This window comes from Dermacentor albipictus, unplaced genomic scaffold, assembly GCF_038994185.2.
Source record: "Dermacentor albipictus isolate Rhodes 1998 colony unplaced genomic scaffold, USDA_Dalb.pri_finalv2 scaffold_74, whole genome shotgun sequence".
Classification (NCBI taxonomy): Eukaryota; Metazoa; Arthropoda; class Arachnida; order Ixodida; family Ixodidae; genus Dermacentor; species Dermacentor albipictus.
The window spans coordinates 261,149-280,341 of NW_027225628.1; the positions used below are offsets into that span (position 1 = coordinate 261,149).

The 19,193-nt window shown below is 45.4% G+C and overlaps 1 long non-coding RNA gene across 1 annotated transcript in view; it reads left to right on the forward strand.

Annotated features, from left to right (window-relative positions):
• Positions 1–5,068: 5,068 nt before the first annotated feature.
• Positions 5,069–19,193, forward strand: part of LOC139053115 (uncharacterized) — a 45,479-nt gene continuing 31,354 nt past the window's right edge. The window contains exons 1-2 of the long non-coding RNA XR_011510224.1: positions 5,069–5,474; positions 7,943–8,047. This is a non-coding gene — a long non-coding RNA (uncharacterized lncRNA). The remainder of the gene's footprint in view (positions 5,475–7,942; positions 8,048–19,193) is intronic.

Here is a 19,193-nt window from a genome sequence, read left to right on the forward strand (position 1 = left end):
TCCCATACTACTAATCATTGACGCTTCGACTTCTTTCTGGCTGCAGCGATGCGGTCCAGCAGGCATACTTCACTAAAAAAATTGGGCCGAGCAGCCTGTGTCAGTTTGCCAAACAGATTCGTCATGTATATTCCTCAAGCAACAAGCACCAGTAAATTTCTCATTTATTAATTTCCACTTACACACACACATGTACAGAGGAGTGGTAAATGGAGGTGGATGAGGGAAAAAAGCCGCACAGACGCGGCTTGAGATAATCTCACCCTCTTAGGTACAATATGGCTGCATGGGGTAACACATCAAGCGCCATATAAATTACATTTATATAGTGGCCATAAAACATTGCAGTTATACAATATATGAAAGCACAGTGAAATATTTCCACGATAACAATGCAAAACACACTGCGGCATTGAAATAAATAAATGATATACACTTGGTAACATAGACAAAAAAGAGGAACATAACATGCATTATTAATCATTAACAAACGCGCTCTAAAGAGGTGAGTTGAACGTGTAGCAAGGAAAAGGGAATATATATTGGTACATTCCTATTTGTACTCTGTAAATAGCTGTAAGCCTTCATTACCTTAACTTCAAATTTCCGCCGCTTAAAAAAAAAATAAACACGTGAAGAACCGCCTAATGTTGATAAGCAGTTAAAGAAGCAAGTGAGGCGTGTAGAATCTAAGTTCCAGTATTAGTTAAGTCACCGTGCTACTGCCGAGCGTTTCTGTGAGGAAATGCAAAAATTCGATATTATACCATGAACTACTCGTCGTGAGCAAACCTGTTTTAGCGGAATAAAATCAACGTAACTGCTGTAGAAGTCATATATAGCCAACTTTGTGACATACTTGTTGCACCGCGGCAGGTATGGTATCATAACTGGACTCCTATAGGCTATGCTTTTGCGATTGTCTATCCGCGTATGAAAAACCCGCAATGGGCTGGTCTGCGTCGCTTCGGCTGGCACTGTAGCGTTGCCTTCGAGAGCTGCATTGTTGTCTAAGAAATTAGCTCTTTGAATAAATGTTCGCAAAGGAAGACGTCATAAAAATATATTTGAGACGACCACCATAAGTATACAAGCAGAGAGAACGAGGGTGAACAAACGAAAACACCGCAGAAAGCGCCCGGACAACGCCCGAACTGTAGCAGACGACAGGCGCGAGTCCGTGCCCTGACGTCACGCGAGCGGCGCTCGCAGCGCCGCTCGTGTTCGTTCTCGGGGCTAATGGTATAGCCACGGTCGGGATTAGATCCCGCGCCTTCGGGCAGCGCAACGTCATGCATTCCCACTACACCCAGGATGAAAAGGGTTCTATGACGTGGACGAAACAGAAAAAAATATATGTAGATGGACAAAGCAAGGTCAATTCCAATTTCTAGCGTTTCACTTTTGTCGCAGTCGAAGAAGCAGGGAGATAATGCGGAGAAGATCGCTCGTCGGCCGTCAATGTACTCGCTTACACTATGCGAGTTTTTCGAATGAATGTTTTCCGACTCCGCGTAGGTCGTAGTTTTATGTAGGATGCATAAAAACCACACCTTTTAATTGTCTGACTGAGTCGTTTGAGTCGTGCATTTTATGAAATTACCACGCTGTAACGTTATAGACATACACAAGAATAGCGATGTGGGCGAATTGCTTTCGGTCCCAGGTGTAAGACTTCCTTTTTTATTCTGCACTGCCTTTTTTTTTTCTGCAGAAGTTTTACACCATGGACGTAAGCGTTACAAATGCAGTTTTGCCTTATTGAGAGCGAGAGCCAATGAATGGCAATGCAACCACTGCGTACGTGGCATAGCAAACAACACACGCCATCGAGTCCCCTTGAAAACTTCGTTATTCTTGGTTGCACCCGAGGCGACCGCCCGTGAATTGCGCCATTAAAATAAAAAGCGTATGCTAAATGAATGGTGCGCTGAGATGCCAGAAAGGGAAAAGACTTTCACAAATTGAGTATAAATAAGAACAATATAACTTTTTGAATTATTATCTCGGATTGTCCACTTGCAATCCACGAAGTCCCAAAGCAGCAGATGTTTGTAGTGGCAGCGGCCTCTTCTTTGGAAATGACATCACAAAGCCAAAAAGCACGCCGCGCAAGGTATGCTGTCGATAATGGGAGGGTCCGAAGACTTTATACCGGGTTATCCTTGGCCTTCGAGGAGGCTTCAAGGCCACTTGGCGTTCGCACAATCACGTAGCTGTGCCCAGCGAGTCGGCCACAAGGGATGCGGCAGCATAGAGTACGTGTCGAGTGACTAACTGGAGCTGCTGTAGAGCGAGCCGAGTAGAATGCATGCGCGTTGTGCGTAGACACATCTGAGAGGAGCACGTAGCTATTCGTCCTTTCTGCACAGCCCCAGAGGGGCGAGTGCCATGTCCGTTGCTTCCTGAAACAGGCGACGTGAGCAGGATGTCGACCGCCATGTCCTTGCTTCATAGTGTGCAGCGTGTGTTTGTGACGTGTGACGTCTTTAAAATAGGTCACAGGATCGCTTGCTACGACCACATGTAACGAAATCATGTTCTCTGTGGCATTGTCGCTTGTATTTTTGAAACCGTACCACCCACGCCCTTTACGTTTGTATTGTTTTGTAGAGCAAGCAAGCCACTCATTGAAAGCGCACACGCGCGGCTTGCCACGCATGACGCAATCAGAGGTAAATTGAGCCTCGCACGCGGCGTTCCGAGCGGCGTAGGCCGGCAGGTTTTCGATTAGAGAATGGATGGCTGCGTTCGAGAGTGCTCAGAATGACATAGAAGGTATATCATTTATCAAACTCACACTGGTGCTCATGAGGGCTTAAAGGGGTTACGAGTGTGCATTGTTGCTGCAGAAATTTCACTTTTTTTTTTTTTCGGCTATGACCCCCCTGCGTTTGACCCGTACGGTGCAGAAATGGCTTGAAGAGACCCGGGCAGCCACACAAACATATATCCAAGGCCTTTCACCCCGGCGGAATGTGTCCGTCTCCATAGGGAGTGCAAGCGCCAGAGACGAGGCAAGCGCACGATAGACCGGCGCTTCACACCACACCACAGCACACCTCACTGCACACAAGCACACCCCACCTCACGACAATGGGAGGCAGCACTGTCCAGCTCAGAATCGACGGACCAGCTCAACTTGGTCAACCATGCGAGAAGGGCAGCTTAGGCCGCTGTGACTCCTGGATTGAGGGGACCACCCACTGCAGAGCGGAAGAACTAACTACGCTCGTGTGCTCTTTTCTATAAAGTTCTCTCTATATATACACCGCACGTGATATACGGCACCTCAATTTCATCTCCGAGTTCACCATGGACGAACCATACATTGAAGGCCCAGTCAACGCAGCTGCAGATGCTTCCTCCCGTGCGGACGCGCTACCCACGGCCACACTTGGAAGAAACAGCCATGGCGCAGCGTTTAGATGTCGAGCCATAGAGTTACTCTATGGTCGAGCTTCGGGACCGCTTACGTCATGAGCGCCGTTTGACGTGCCTTTTCCATTTTCTTCAGGCACTATCATTTGGGGCTTCTAATGCGGTCGAACACGCCCATTCGTTCCTTTCCGACTCCGCCATCAAGTATTTGACAAGCTACATGGTACTGCAGCTATCGGAAATTCCTATTTAAATTCAAAGTGGGTTATACAGGTTTAAACTGGGTTCGACAGGCAGCTGTGTAGCAACAAACATGTATAAACAGGACGAAGGGCCCTATAACGTAAAACTATTCCAATGTGTTTTTATTCCAATCTCCTGACGTCAAATTTGCTTAACTACCGACGCACGCATCGGACGGTCACCCGCAGGGTTGTTTCAACACACCAATCAAACGCTCTTCCCGTTTCTCAAACGCTCTTCTCTTCTCGTTTCTCTTCTCAAACGCTCGCTCCTCTCACACACGAACAGGTCTGAACCGGGTCCCGTTTGGCATGACCCGTTTACACAGAAATAGGCCCGTTACACAGGGGCCCGTTTGCAACTAAGCTGACGTATACTGGACGCACTGGTACCATACAGGGGCGCCTGTTTGGCACAAAAGCTGGTTTAATCTGAAGCTTTGTGGCAACCATACTGGATGGTATCATGCATACCAGTTTAATGCTTGAACAGAACTGGGGAAGGACTTCTTTTTTTCGCTATCCAGACAATTTAGACCCTAGTGCTAAATTGGGGCCATTCTCAAGCTCTGCGACCAATGGCTGGCATTGTAGCGTTTAATAGAGCTGCATGCACGCACACATACGCACAAATAAAACGATTTCGCAAGCCGTGTCCTTTGTTTTAGACGTTTGAAAAGCGCTGACACGCGAACGATGCATACAGCACGTGGTCGCGCACACGCATGCAAACAACGCAAGCCGTGCACGAAAGCGCCGGCGACATACAGTACGGACGTTCATATACCGGTGTCACAAAGACATTTTTGATCGCGATCAAGCCCGATCCGGATCGTAATTCTCGACTGCGATTGGCTCCCGAGCGCAACTTGCCCAAAAGGAGCCAATCACAAACGAGAAACTCGATGCGGATCGGGCCTGATCGCGATCAAAAGTGCGCCGTGTGACATCCGTAAAGCACCAGTACGTTCACAATAAAGCAAGAAATCAAGCCACCGTGGCAGCAACGTCCGATTCATGGAGGGCACTACTCATGAACAGTACACACCCGAAAAATGACACACAAAAAACAAGGCGAAACAATGTGTCGATGACACTGCTCCATTCCAAATGTGTCGTTAATTGCGGCGCAGAAAAACAGGAACACCTCGGAACGTTCACAAACCAAACTACGATATGCTTGAATTTCAAACCGATTCCCGGTCTTGAGACGTCTATACGGCCGCTACGCAGATTGCTGTCCTCTCTCTTAAAAGCAACGTTGCTGAAACACGCCGTACACGACGCTGTACAACTCGCATAACATCGAAATACTACCACAGAACACCTAATACTACGCCCAGGAGATCACCGAATGGTCGCTTTCGGTGGCGGCCTACAGGAGGCGGCACCGGTGGCGCCGGTAAAGTTAGATATTATTTTCCCGTCTTCAGCTGTCGCTACATGTGAGTGCGCTCCTGCTGCGTTGATGCCGGACGATGTGGTTGTTTAATCGTGCGTAGGCTGTGCAGAGATGAATTGTGGTGCATTTTGTATACATTGAGAATCACAAAACCGCTGGGACCGCGTAATGTAGCTCGCAGTCTCTTTCGTGTGGTGCGCCGATGTCGAATATTGTAGTTATGGCCCTTCGCGCTAGCTTTTGTTCCCGGCTCGAGGAAAGCCTGTCTCAAGTATCTCCTCTGGCACTCTCGCATCGTATCACAGTGTACGGAAGAATTTGGTGAAGGTTGTGCTATAGTGTGCTGTAGGTGATCCGCAATTCAACTGTGTTTGCTCCGGAAGGAGCGTCAAATGCGGTCGATGCCGCGGCACCCGTGAAAGGAGCGTTTCCCGAGTACGCCTAGAAAGGCAAGTCCGGCGCTTGCGCGCATTCTTGTGGTCTATGGTTCGTGAAGTGTGCGTTCTTTTACGGATCGCAAAATAATCAGTAAAGCAACAAAATTGATAAATGTGCTTTTGAAATGTTCGTTCTTCATGTCGCAGTGCACATTTAGCAAAACGCTCCATGGAAACTGCCCTAAAACGTATTAATGTTGCCAACAGCTTTTTCTATGGTTTATTTGCTTTCTCCTATGGAGCACGCTAGCGCGGGTGATTATTTGATCGGAATGGGCACAAAAATTTAAGCAGGTGAAGTTACTGTTCGTGTACATAGTTTTTAATTGAGAAGTGGTATAGGCATTTCTAGAAGTACGTCGATGTGTCGTCTTAACCGTCTTCACATCTGGGCGAGATAGCACCCGATTGCTGTGTCGACGCATGGCCAGATCTTTAGCTTGTATGCAAATGCTTCTGTTTATGGGGCTCTTGCATTGCCCAGGGGGCGCTGCGAAAAAGGTGCTAAAAAGCGCCCTCTGTCCTAAAATGGGTCGTACCAAGCTCGGTCGTCTGCTTCGGAAAGCACGTTTACAATATGGACCCGCCACTTTCGGTTGTGTTGTATCACGGCCTGCAGCGAATATCCGGTGCCGAAGATTTTTTCAGGGGTGGCACGCTGCGTAAAGGCAAGAAATTATGCAGTGCCGAATACCTGTATACAGTTCAAGAATTAAGCGGCGAAGTTTTAGCGCGGTGTCAATCGCAAGTGAAGCGAGTCGCGTACGAAGTGGAACTTCAGGTTAGGTTTGCACGCTGCTAGATTCAGGCGCACAAACGCGAGGAAATGCTTCATAAAATGAATCCACAGCAGCGATAAGCAGACATCATGTGTACGGAACTGCTCGAGCACACGATCGTACTCGCCGCGAAGGCAGCGGTCTTTCGACATGCCGCGAAAACGGCGGGCCTCCTGCAATCTTTGTTGACTGCATGCCGCTAAACAAGTAGTTATGCCTGCGTTGTCGTAGCGGCCATCTGTCCCTTTTAGTAACTGCTAATAACTGATGCAATGCATATGAGCTCGCACGTACGTGCGAGCTCGTGCGCTGCTCGCTTGACGTAGCTTTTAATGACAGCGCTCGAACATCGATCTGCTGTAATCAATACTACCTTGCTGCGCTGCCTCAACATGCTGACTTGAAGTCAAGTATGAGCACATTTAACTCTCTAAGAGAACCTGTGCTGCTCGTAGTGGGGTAGTGAATCGTCACCGAATCAGCCCGGCCATTTGTGGTCATTTGCACACACCTGGTCACTTAACCACTTCGCATCGGTCGAATTGTTAATTGTCGCTGTGCCCGGGTCTCGAATCGTGAATTACCAGCCATGCCTGCTGCTATGTCGGTGTGCTGTCGGGACTGTAGGTGCAAAAGACCGAAATTTAGAACGCAGATAATCAAGCAAGCTTCAAGACAGGCGAAGCAGTCAGCATGGCGCGAAGTTTCGCTTACTCAGCGCGACGAACTGCAGCTATGCAGCGTGCCCGACGCTCCACTTCGTGAGGCCTTGAAGGAAAACGGTAGAATCTGATGTTGGGATTCAGGCCTTTTTGCTCATAGCAGCCCAAGACGCAGAAATAATGACGGTGACGCTTTCTCGAGGCTGGCCTAGGTCTCTCCGGATCGGCGTCACCGATTCCGTCTGCTCCCAGCATTACCTCCCACGGCACACGGAGAGCCCGTTATCGTTAAACTGTAGGCTGCGGCGAGCTCGCAGCGTGGTCGGCATGGTCTGCGAGAAGTGACGAGCTTTTTCGCACTCGCAACAGGGCAGAAAAAAGTGCGAATCGACGCAAAACTCGGCCGAGAAACGTGCTTCGCCACAGCCAGGGCTCAATACGACCCAAGCTGGTACGACCCAGATGTCGTTTCCCGCGCCGCCACCAGGCGCCGTTACTATACCTCAAACTCCAGCGCAAGACGCCCATAGTGTCGTCAGACAGCGTGTATCCTGTGTGTTTTCGTGTACTTGTAAAGGGTTCTGATCTTGCAGAGAACCCTAAATTACAACAGCAATGTTTCTTTTTACGTAAAATATTTCACTTTTCTGTATTGTCTCTGAAAAATAGGGGATCTGTTGTAATTTTGTGCGCATCGCCCTTTGTGACAGTGCTTTGTTCCGCCGCATAAACAAGTTAGTTTAGACGCTTTTCGTGTCCTAAGGAATTTTCTTGATCGTACAATTCACATTTCACTCTACGCAGATGTATGTATGTACGTTTGTGTGAAAAGCTTTTCATAGTAAGTTCATGTTTGCTGCAGTTCGATTTACGCGTTATATAACCGCCTTTGCTGTAACAATCAGATATTTACACAAGCAGATGCACCTTCATGTAACTGGTTGCACGAGACTTTTCGAAAGGTAACGTGATCTTGTTATGTCATGAGTGCGCAGTTTCAGCAGGGGTTACAATAAATTAAACAGTTCTTATTGCTTAGGGATGCCAATATTTTGTGAACCAGAGGCACCACCACGTATGCACCTGCGGCACTTCTGCAGCCTCAACAGCTCGGCAAAGTATCTGATGGGCATGCTGCGACCAGGTGCGTACAGCGCAGTCGCTGCATGAGCTGCAGGTTTTGTTGGTATCATTCATACCTTGCAACTCTCCTGAATTTTTCGTGGGTTTAAAAATGTGGGCTGATTTTACAATTTTATGAATGTCAATTTAAAAAGAGAATGAAGTTTTGTTGGTTAAGATGTTTTAAAGCTGTTGAGAGATGGGTGGCATGCCATTGTTGAAATGCATGTAAAAAAATTGATTGTAATGGTACTTGTGCCATTATTAGCAACGCAATATCTCTAACGAGAATACGAGAGGGACACTTGCTTTAGGGATGTTTGGTTAAATTCCTGAATCAGCCTAAAGCGTCAGCAGAAAGAACACTGAAAAAGCTCTGTAATCTAAGAAACAATGTTGTCAGTTTCTGGTTTCAAGATCGCTGCTGCTTTTTGTGCTGCACTTCAAGTTAAATAATAGTTAATAATGTGTGTGTGTGTGTGTATGCAACAATGTGTCTGCTGAGAGCAAGCTTTAAAAAAGTGTGCTATCTTCCGAACGAAGAATTTAGTGTCTGCAGTATTTTTACAAAATATAATGTTCACAGGTTGGCAGGTGTGACATAATGTAGTACAACACTTTTGCTGTAGATGTCATATTTATAACTTCCATTTCGGTCTACTTGAATCATATGTTTAGAATTTGGCCCACCTTCAATTCGATCAAGTTACATAGGTAGCCCCCTCTGAGTTAACTATATGTAGGGGCTATTGTAGATAGGCATGATGTACTTACTCACTGTATTGTGACAGATATTTTTAGGGACTGTGTTGTGAGGCATGCGTATCCTTTTACCTGTATGTCTTGGTACAGGTTGCCCTCTAAAAGCAGAGAGGCTTTGCCCACCTTTATTATTATGCTTTCATGTAGACTTCTAACATCTGTGCCCACACAGACCCTGTGTTCTTAATTACATTTTCCTAAGTATTCACTATTGCGTATTAATGTTTTTTTTTTGGAGGGGGGTATTTATTCCTATATACTACAGAGAAAGGGACCTCAAAACAAAAAGCCACGAAAGGTGGCTTAAAAGTGTATGAAGCTTGGAAGTCTACATGTAATACCCTAAAGTACTACCAGTAGTAAAACATTTCTACATTTCTTTGTTTATAAGCTAGCTGCCAGATACATAATCCCATTATGAGGGTGTTTTTTTTTTCTTTTTTCTGACTTGTTTTGTTGAATGTTCTCCTTGTTAGTTTAGAATTTGTTTTCTTGCCACCTCACACAGTACTCCAAGTGGAGCCTATGAGCTATGTGTATATTAAGTAAATTCCTGAAGCATGCAACAAACCATGCAGCATAACATTTGAATGTTGCCAGTTTGCAATGCTTCTTCTCGAGTGCAGCGCAGCATGGAGCTTGAGGCTGACCTCTTCAGATGGCACAAAAAATTGCAGGTTATGAAAATGTGGTCCCACAAACTGCTGGTTATGCATGTCACTCGGCCTGTTGCAGTGGTCACAAGTGAGAATGAAGTGGGAATGGAAATTTTGAAGCGCATACCCCAGGCAGGTTGTTGCAATCCATCATTTTACTATTTTCCTTCGAGTGTGCGGAATCGTATGGTAACAGCTCTTTTTTAGAGCATGGTGAGCAGTACCAACAAACATGTTCTTTTAAAAACGTCATATTTAAATCTAAAAACTGCAGCACGTTCTCCACCGGAATCTCATGGGTAAAACACAGGCCCTTGCCATGAAGTTTAAAAAGCCTTATAACCGCGCTGGTTTCATCATGGTCAGTTGAAGAACACTGTTTGTCCAAAAGGACTAAAAATTGTCTACATATCTAAAAACCTTTATCACGTGCATGTTCTTAAAACAGTTGTCGAGGGTTATATCCATTTCGGAATGAATAGGTCACATAGCAGAGGCGCTACGTGAGTACAGTTGACTAAATACAGTTGATTGTCAAAAAGACTAAAAGTACTTTTGAGATAGCCTTCCAATAAGGCCAGAAAATTTTCTGGCCTAATTCTGTGAAGGTACGGGATGTACTTTCACAGCGTCAGCCACAATTTCAAGAAAGTGGTGTACAGGTATGGAGTACCTGTGGTCTTCTCCATCCCAAACAAGCTGGCCCGTCTCTGCCCCCGAATCACAGGTGGCCCTATGAACGGGTGTACAGTACCGCTCGTTAAGCGTTACGTGCATTGCTCCATTGGAGTGGTTTACATGATTCCACTCAGCTGTGGCAAGTGCTAAATTCAGGGTGTCTACCAACCGGGAAAACCGGAAATTCTCAGGGATTTTGAGTAGTCTGGAAAAACTCAGGGAAAACTCGGGGAATTTGTGCTTCTATCAGGTAAAATTAGCTGTAATTTTTTTAGAGGGTCAAAAGTCGCGGTAATGCTGGCTCGAGAAACAGACAGGACTCGTAACGAATCGTCGTCGGCTGGAGGAGTTGCCAGTGTACAGTCAACGACCGACTTTCCGGATTCCCGATAACTCGGACGGCTTCGCGGCACCACCACGTACCCCAAAGAGTCAATGTATCATAACGTCTGAAATTTCAGACGCAAGAACTCTTCGCCGTCCGATTTTCTAAACGTTTTGCGTGATCGCAGGTCCGAGACGGCATTAATGAAAACCACCACCGCTGCTATTTTGATTACCTCGCCGCCTTGAACCGGTGCTCTCGCATGCAGATCCGCTGGCAGCCGTAGCCACCACTGCGGCAACGCTAGGCCTAGCTGCTTCGACGTTCGCTGTTAAGCTTCTTGTCGTTCGGTGCCAAGTTTCTTCATTTCTCCGCTGACATCAACAATTTTGTCTTCGAAGCTCGGAAAGCACGGCGCATTGCAGAATGCTCTTTCCCGAAAGTCTGCTTCGCCTCATTATAGTTATGTAACGCGGTGAAGCGTAACAAGCGTAGGAAGGGGCAATTGTCGCGGGACACTGTATGTATTCCTTAATTTTACACGTGTGCACCCGCCCTCACCTGTCAAGTAGGAGCACCGATATGTCTAATAAGTGCACTGACAGGCATTCAGAGCTTTTTCAGACCTACATGTGTCGATTTTAGCCCTTAAGGGCAGTAAAAGACATGAATTTATTTTTTCGGACTGCCTGATTTTTCGGAAGTTTTCGCGGCCCCTAGGGGGTCCGAAAAATTGGACGTTGACTGTAAATTGACCAAGAGTATTCTTCAAATGGTCCGTGGGGCGAACGCGCGGCGAAAGGAGGACGAGAACAGAAAGGATCGACACACTGAGGAATGAACGGGGAATTAAGTATGCGACCGCTTTTTTTAAGGAGCCTGCGCTCAAAAAACAAATTGTTGGCTGATGCTGAGATGCAGTTGTCCCTCATTCAAACCAAAATAAACTCTTTAAAGCAGTGAAACCCAACACTGAGGCGTCTTGCGCGAGCTGAGAGTATGTCAGGACAGTTGCATGACACTGAGCATGCTATCAGTTGATAGAAATAGTTCATATTCGAAAATATTTGGTTCTGTATGCATCTCCTTTTTATTTGTACTAGAGAATGTCCAACTCGATTTGAAAATGTTTTCGAAGACATTTTATTTGCTGTGCATTTTAATAACCCTTCCCTTATATTCTTTTTTTTGAATAACATAAACACAACTCCTTAGTATTGAAATTGGATTAAGTCGGTTTTCTTTGAAATTTTTTTCATATGCTTACTAGAGAGTGACAGCATAGGGCGATATGATTTCAGCGCGACTTGATATAAAACATAGTTCTGCATCACTCAGGGAATTTTGCAAAAGCACTCAGGGAAAACCTGGAAAACTCAGGAAATTTGGAAATGTCAACATGGTAGACACCCTGAAATTGGGCACACTGGGTGTTGCATGAACGACCGAATCAGAGAGCACGCAAATATTTTAAAGAAAGATACGACTGTGCACCTGTCTGCACATTGCAGGTCTTGTCCCGATTTTGGACTAGCGTTTTTTAACGTCAGGATCCTAGGCAGAAGCAAAAACAAAACTGCACGGGAACTGTTAGAGGCCTTCCATATCCATACCACTTGTCTAGCTTGCATGAGTCAAACTTCTGTTACGCTGTATCATTCGGAATTCAGACTGCTGAGCACATAAAAATTGATAACATTACCTTCGGCTGGCTGACGTCCTTTGCTTGTTTTATGCGTTTGCACATGTGCATTTTTGTGTATATATGGGGGTGCTCTGTTTTTTTGCAAGAAACAGTTGTAAGTGTAGCGCTCGTCTTTCCTCCCCGCAGGGGCGTCTGCGTCAGCAGGCGTTTGGTGTTGCGCCACCACGTACCCAAGCACTATGAGGGTTGGACCCTCCCGCGTGTAGCCGTGCGCGGCTTAGCCGTGTCTAGGGAAAGGGGGATCCTGGAGGTTGAGCCGATGCTAGGTGTCTGGACCTTTAAGGTCCCCCGGGGTGGGCTACACACCTCTTCGGCCTCTGCTTCACATAGACGGCACCTCCAGACTGACCCACCTGGGGGAAATCGGCAGTCGCCTTTACCTGTCCTCCTCTTCAATCTTCAATGAGTAAAGGCAAGGCGCAAAACACAAGGACTGAAGAAGGACACAAACGACAGAACCGGCGCCACTCACATCTAAGTTTATTTCCGCAACTAGCCTGCCTTATGTAGGTCAATCAAGCCGAATCACGCACGGAACATTAGAAGTACAATGCAGCAATTCATTGACCACTCGGGAATCATATCTGATACAATAGATCAAATGTGCAAACAAGAACCACACGTGGAGCAGCACGGGAAACAATTCATCGAGCACAGTCTTTACCAAACCAACAGGAAGAAAAAAACGAAACAAAATAGACTGTCTACACTTCACTATCAACTATCCAAAACATTAAAATTAAATTATGGGGTTTTACGTGCCAAAAGCACTTTCTGATTATAAGGCATGCCGTAGGGGAGGACTCCGGAAATTTCGACCACCTGGGGTTCGTTAACGTGCACCTACATCTAAGTACATGGATGTTTTTGCATTTCGTCCCCGTCAAAATGCGGCCGCCGTGGCCGGGATTCGATCTCGCGACCTTGTGCTCAGCAGCCTAACACCATAGCCACTGAGCAACAATGGCGGGTAACTATCCAAAACATAACACCATTCAAATGCCTAAGGCTCAGTCGGTGATAAAACCCACACGACTATGAGAATAATGACCAACGAATAACACGGAAAAACATGAAGGAAGGGCGTCTAAGTAGCGTCTGCGTCAAAACTAAAATCTCTAAATAGTCGCTCACCTAAAAAACTGATAAAACGTGTGACCGCACGAAAAATGAAACACGTGGCAAGCAATGAAATGGACAGCACAGTTGAACGATAAAGGGTCTAAAGAACAGCGTCTGTGTTAAAAAAAAAAAAAGGAAAGAAAGAAAGAAAGAAAAAAAGACGAAAAAATTAAAAAAGGCGAACCTGTAAGAGGCACTAGAAAATAGTCAACAAAATAAAAGCTAAATAAATGAAAGGAAGACAGACGGAAAAACCTAAATGAAATCACTCTGACATGAAGCTTAAATGAAATCTAAAGAAGTAGTCTCCTTGTCACTAAGCACAATGGATGGCCTGCTGACACATTGTTTCCCTCTTTCTTGATAAAATAAGCTTCCACAATCTCCCGCTCGAACCTGTCTTCTCCAAACTTCAAAAATTTAGTTTTGTCGAACTGAGGGCAGCATTTAGTGCAGTCTCTGCAATGCTCTACAAGGAAGCTCCCTTCATTGTTGCGCAGATTACGGCAATGTTCCATTGCACACTCATTGAAACATCGACCTGTTTGTGCGATATAGCTGCACCACAGCTTAGAGGGATTTGGTACACGACACGTGTCCTGCATTCAGTGAACTTCTTCAGCATCAGAAGTTCACTGAATGTGTGTGTGATTCAGCTTGATTGACCTACATAAGGCAGGCTTGTTGCGGAAATAAACTTAGTTGTGAGCGGCACGGGTCCTGTCGTTTGTGTCCTTCTTTAGTCCTTGTCTTTTGCGCCTTACCTTTACTCATTCAAGCATGAACCAACTAGCCCAAGCAAGAGTTTTACTTTACTTCAATCTTTGTCTCTATCTCTCACTTTTAATCTTTCCTGTCATTTCTTCACTTCTGATGACTTCCTTCAGTGAGAAAAATGTAATCAATGTCAGTAGAATTAAGATGATGCGGGATGGGAAAGAAATCAAAACCAAGCACCTGATACTCGCATACGGCTCAAGTGTCCTGCCCGAGTCAATCGAGGCCGGGTACATCAAGCTCCGTCTTAGGCCATACGTGCCAAATTGCCTCCGATGTTTCAAATGCCAATGTTTCGGCCACAGTTCACAGAGCTGCCAAGGCCGCCAAATGTGCGAAATGCAGTGCTCATGAACACTCGTCTGAAGCTTGCGAGAACTCTTTCCATTGTGTAAACTGTGATGGGGAGCATGCAGTGTGCCCGCTGTCGTGCCCATTCTGGAAAAAAGAAAAGTAAAAAAAAAAAAAGTACAAGAACACCTTTGCTGAGGCGATGCGTCGGGAGGCAGCGACACAACGGCTTCTGGTGTCTGTCCGACGCACAAGCAGTGAGTCGGCAGTTACGCTATCTGCCCCCGTGGCCATTGCAGCTAGCGCTGCTCTGCCACCCCAGCAGAAAGGGCCATCCAACTCCGGGCAGGTGGCCTCGAAGGTCTCGTCCAACGTGCCGAAGCCTTCACATCAAACAAAGCGCTTGGAAGAGTGCGTGTCCAGCCCCTCGCAAGAGGCGATAGACACAACGACCGGCCAGACAGCGCCAAAGGAGCGGCAAGCCTCTCTCGACCGCTCCAAAAAAGACAAAACCCACGTCATGGCACATCCAACGGGCCCGTGAACTAACCTTTCCTTTCCAGAACACAAGAGTATCAAACTCTGTCAAAATGGATACACAAATTATGCAATGGAATGTGAGAGGTGTCCTCCACAATCTTGACGGTGCTACCGAACTTTTACACAAACTTAATCCAAAGGTACTCTGTGTTCAGGAAATGCACTTAAAAACTACACAGACAAATTTTCTCCGGTCATACACTATTTTTCGTAAAGATCGTGACGAGGTTAACACCTCATCCAGCGGTGTAGCCATAATTGTCAATAAAGCTGTTGCTTGCCAACACTGGCCCCCTTTGGACGTCCCTCGAGGCAGTTGCAGTTCGAGCAATTCTTTTAATAAATTAAAAGCCATCTGCTCTATCTACATACTTCCAAACTGTTACCTGAGCAAAACAGAATTCTCTGAACTTAATAACCAACTTCCTGAGCCGTTTCTTATGGTCGGGGACTTTAATGCTCATAACAGTCTCTGGGAAGATTCCAGGACTGATTCGAGGAGACGACTGATTGAATCCTTTCTTGTGACGTTTGGCGTGTGCCTATTTAATAGGAAAGAACCCACATACTATAATGTTGCACATAATTAATATTCCTCAATAGATTTAGTGCTTGGATCTTCCATACTTTTTTCTTACTTAGAATGGAATGTTATAGAAAATCCATTTGGGAGTGACCACTTGCTGGTATTTCAAGCTTACTAACACGACACGACATTCGTCCACAGGTACTTCGCTCGAAACTTGACTCGGCTTATTGGAAGCGTTTTAAGGAATCTACTTACTTATCTCAAGATTTTATATGCAATTTTGGCACAGATAATGCTGTAGCATATTTTACCGCTTTTTTAATTGATGCAGCCAAAAAGTTCATTCCACAAAGAAATGGTCAGTCATCTAAGAAACATATTCCTTGGTGGAATGAAGACTACATAGAAGTAAGCAAAAGACAAAATGTGGCATGGGGCACATTGCGCCAATATCCTACGGTGGAAAATTCATTACATTTAAACATATCAAGTCACAAGGACGGCGCACGAGACGGCAGGCTAGAAGAGCAAGCTGGGAGAGGTTTCTCTCAGGCACCAATTCCTATACCCAGGAGCCTAAAGTATGGAATGGGCTGAGAAGGCTAAAAGGGCAGCAGATCAACCTTTGATTGAGGAGCGAGGAAATACCTTAGAAAACCAGGTCGATGCCCTTGGCTTACACTTTGTGCATCTGTCATGCTCTATAACCTACTCAGAAACATTCCCTAAATATAAACAAAAAGCAGAACTTAAGTCAATAAACCGTAAATGTAGACCAGACCTACCGTACAACTGTCCTTTTAATATTGCCGAGCTTAGAGCTGCGTTGAGCTTGTGTATGAGCTCTGCACCGGGAGTTGACAAAATCGTGTATGACATGACTAAAAATCTACACACTTGTACACAGATGACACTTCTGGCACTTTTAAACTCTGTTTGGGCTGCTGGATACCTCCCATCCTCATGGAAAGAAGCTATCGTAGTACCGGTTTTGAAACAAGGCAAGAACCCATCCGACGTTTCAAGTTACCGTCCAATAGCACTCACAAGTTGCTTATGCAAACTCTTCGAGAAAATGATAAATCGTTGTCTTTTACATTTACTTGAATCGAAGAAAATGCTCGACCCTTATTAGTGTGGCTTCAGAGAGGGTAGGTCGACTACTGACCAGCTCGTGCGTATTGAGGCAGGCATTCGCGACGCCTTTATCCATAAGCAGTTTCTTTCTGTTTTCTTAGACATGGAAAGGGCATATGACACGACTTGGAGATATGGGATTTCGCGAGACCTCTCAGAAATTCGTATTCGAGGGAATAGGCTTAATGTAATTGAAAGTTACTTATCAAATCGTACATATTGTATTAGGGTAGGCAATGCTCTATCCACGCAATTTACACAAGAAACGGGTGCTGCAAGGAGAAGTATTGTACCCATTTTATAATCAAAATGAATTCCTTGCGCTTATCTATACCGCTGAGTATGTTTTATTCGGTATACGTAGATGACGTACAATTAGGTTTCAAGTCATGTAACCTTGCTATTTGTGAGCGACATGTCCAGCTTGGCTTGAACAAAGTGTGTAAATGGGCAGAGGAAAACGGCTTTAAACTGAATCCTGTTAAAAGCTTATGTGTCCTTTTTACACGAAAAAGAGGCTTGTTTCCAGAGTCCAGTGTTGAACTATATGGACAGCACATACCAGTTGTCACACCACACAAATTTTTAGGAATCATATTAGATTCAAAACTGACCTTCATTCCACACTTTAGGCACCTAAAAGAGAAATGTCTAAAAACAATGAACCTTCTTAAACTTTTATCACATACAATATGGGGTAGCGACAGGAAGTGTCTGATGAACGTGTACAAAAGGCTTATGTGTACACGCTTAGACTATGGGGCCATAGTATATCAATCTACCAGTCCAAGTGCCTTGAAGATGCTTGACCCTGTTCACCACTTAGGTATCCTCTTGGCGACCGGTGCCGTGAGGACAAGTCCTGTAGAGAGTCTACGTTGAAGCTAATGAGTAGTCACTTCATCTTCAGAGGTCGTACTCCAGTTTCATGTACTTTCTAAGAGTGTACGCAAACCGCAACCATCCCTCTTATGTAAGCATAAACAACGTGACATCTGCAATGCTCTTAAATAATCGACTTGCAGCTAGAGAACCATTCTCTCTGTGCATTAGAAAGCCTGCCGAGGAAATGCAAGTTCCAATTCTTCAGCAAAACCTGATGGTCCCAGCTAAGCCATTGCCACTGTGGCAGTGGAAGCCCATAGAATGCAATACGTCATTCGTAGAGGTGACGAAACACGCCCCGGAGGCACATATTAGAATGCATTTCTTAGAACTTCAATCGAAGTACTCGTGCATAGAGTTTTACACTGACGCTTCTAAGTCACATGCCGGCGTGTTTTATGCTGCAATCGGACCATCCTTCTCCGAATCTGATGCACTGCATCCGGAAACAAGCATATTCACCACGGCAGCTTATGCAATACTATCTGCTGTTAAACATATCAAAAAAGCAAAGCTGCACAAAGACACTATATACCCGGACTCTCTAAGTGTCGTAAAAGCGCTAATGTTCCTCCGCAATCATCGAAACCGTGTACTTACCGAGCTCTCTTCCGTTATTTGCACATTGTACGACTCAGCAGCAAGTCATTATATGCTGGGTACCTGGAAATAGGGTCATTGAGAGTAATATGCTGGCTGACCAAATTGCCACATCAATTGCATCACAAGATATCCATCCTACCACTGCTATACCTGCCTTAGATCTAAAGCCTTTCATCCGAAAGAAACTCTGAAGCCACTGGCAGCGCTTATGGGATGCTGAAACAAATAAGCTTCACTTAATTAAACCAAAACTAGGTTATTGGCCGTCCGCAACGAAAACACGACGAACAGATGTCCTATTCTGCTGTCTCAGAATAGGACACACATATGCCACACACAGTTTTCTGCTAACTGGAAATGAACCACCAACCTGCAGTAGGTGCGGTGAAAGGCTCACCATCCTCCCGGAGTGTTGGGAAGCCGAAACAGGGAGAAAGAAACACTTTCTGCTAGCATACCGGCAGCACATGCCCCTTCATCCTGTAATGTTTCTTGGTACAAAACCCTTGTTTAACGCCAGAGCCGTCTTAAGTTTCTTAAACGATGTTGTTTTACATGTTGTTATCCCTACGAATTTGTAGCGCATCCTCTCTCCAGAGGATGCCGCTATGATAATATTTTTGTACAGCACATGCCTTCAGGCCCTTCTGTTTCAAGGGCTCTCGTGAGCCAGTAGTGCATCTTGCAGACGTTTGGCTTCATGTATTTTTATATATCGTCATTCTATCACAATGTATCCTTTGTGCTCTTAGTACTCCTCATTAGTCATTGCCATAACTTTATTACTCATAGCTTTTACGCACTTTACAGAGATCGCTTTTAGGCCCCTTTCCAGCTGTGTCACACAAACCTCTCAGGATTAATCTACCAACTGCAACCTCGTTGCAACAACCCTCTGCAATTAATCTACCCACTGCAACCACTGGCGCTCTTTGGTCATAATTGGCCCTTGCGCCATAAAACAACAAATTCATTCATTGCTTTCCTTTTGTCTCGCACTGTCCTAAAGAGCAACATGTTAAGTAAGCTCCAACTTACCCAAAAATAATTTATCCTCGACAACTTGCATACGTTGCCAAAATAGGGCACCACAGATGCAGGAGCATATTATGGCGGCATTTTATTTTCCGAAGGGGTTTTTGCAAATGGTGAATTAAA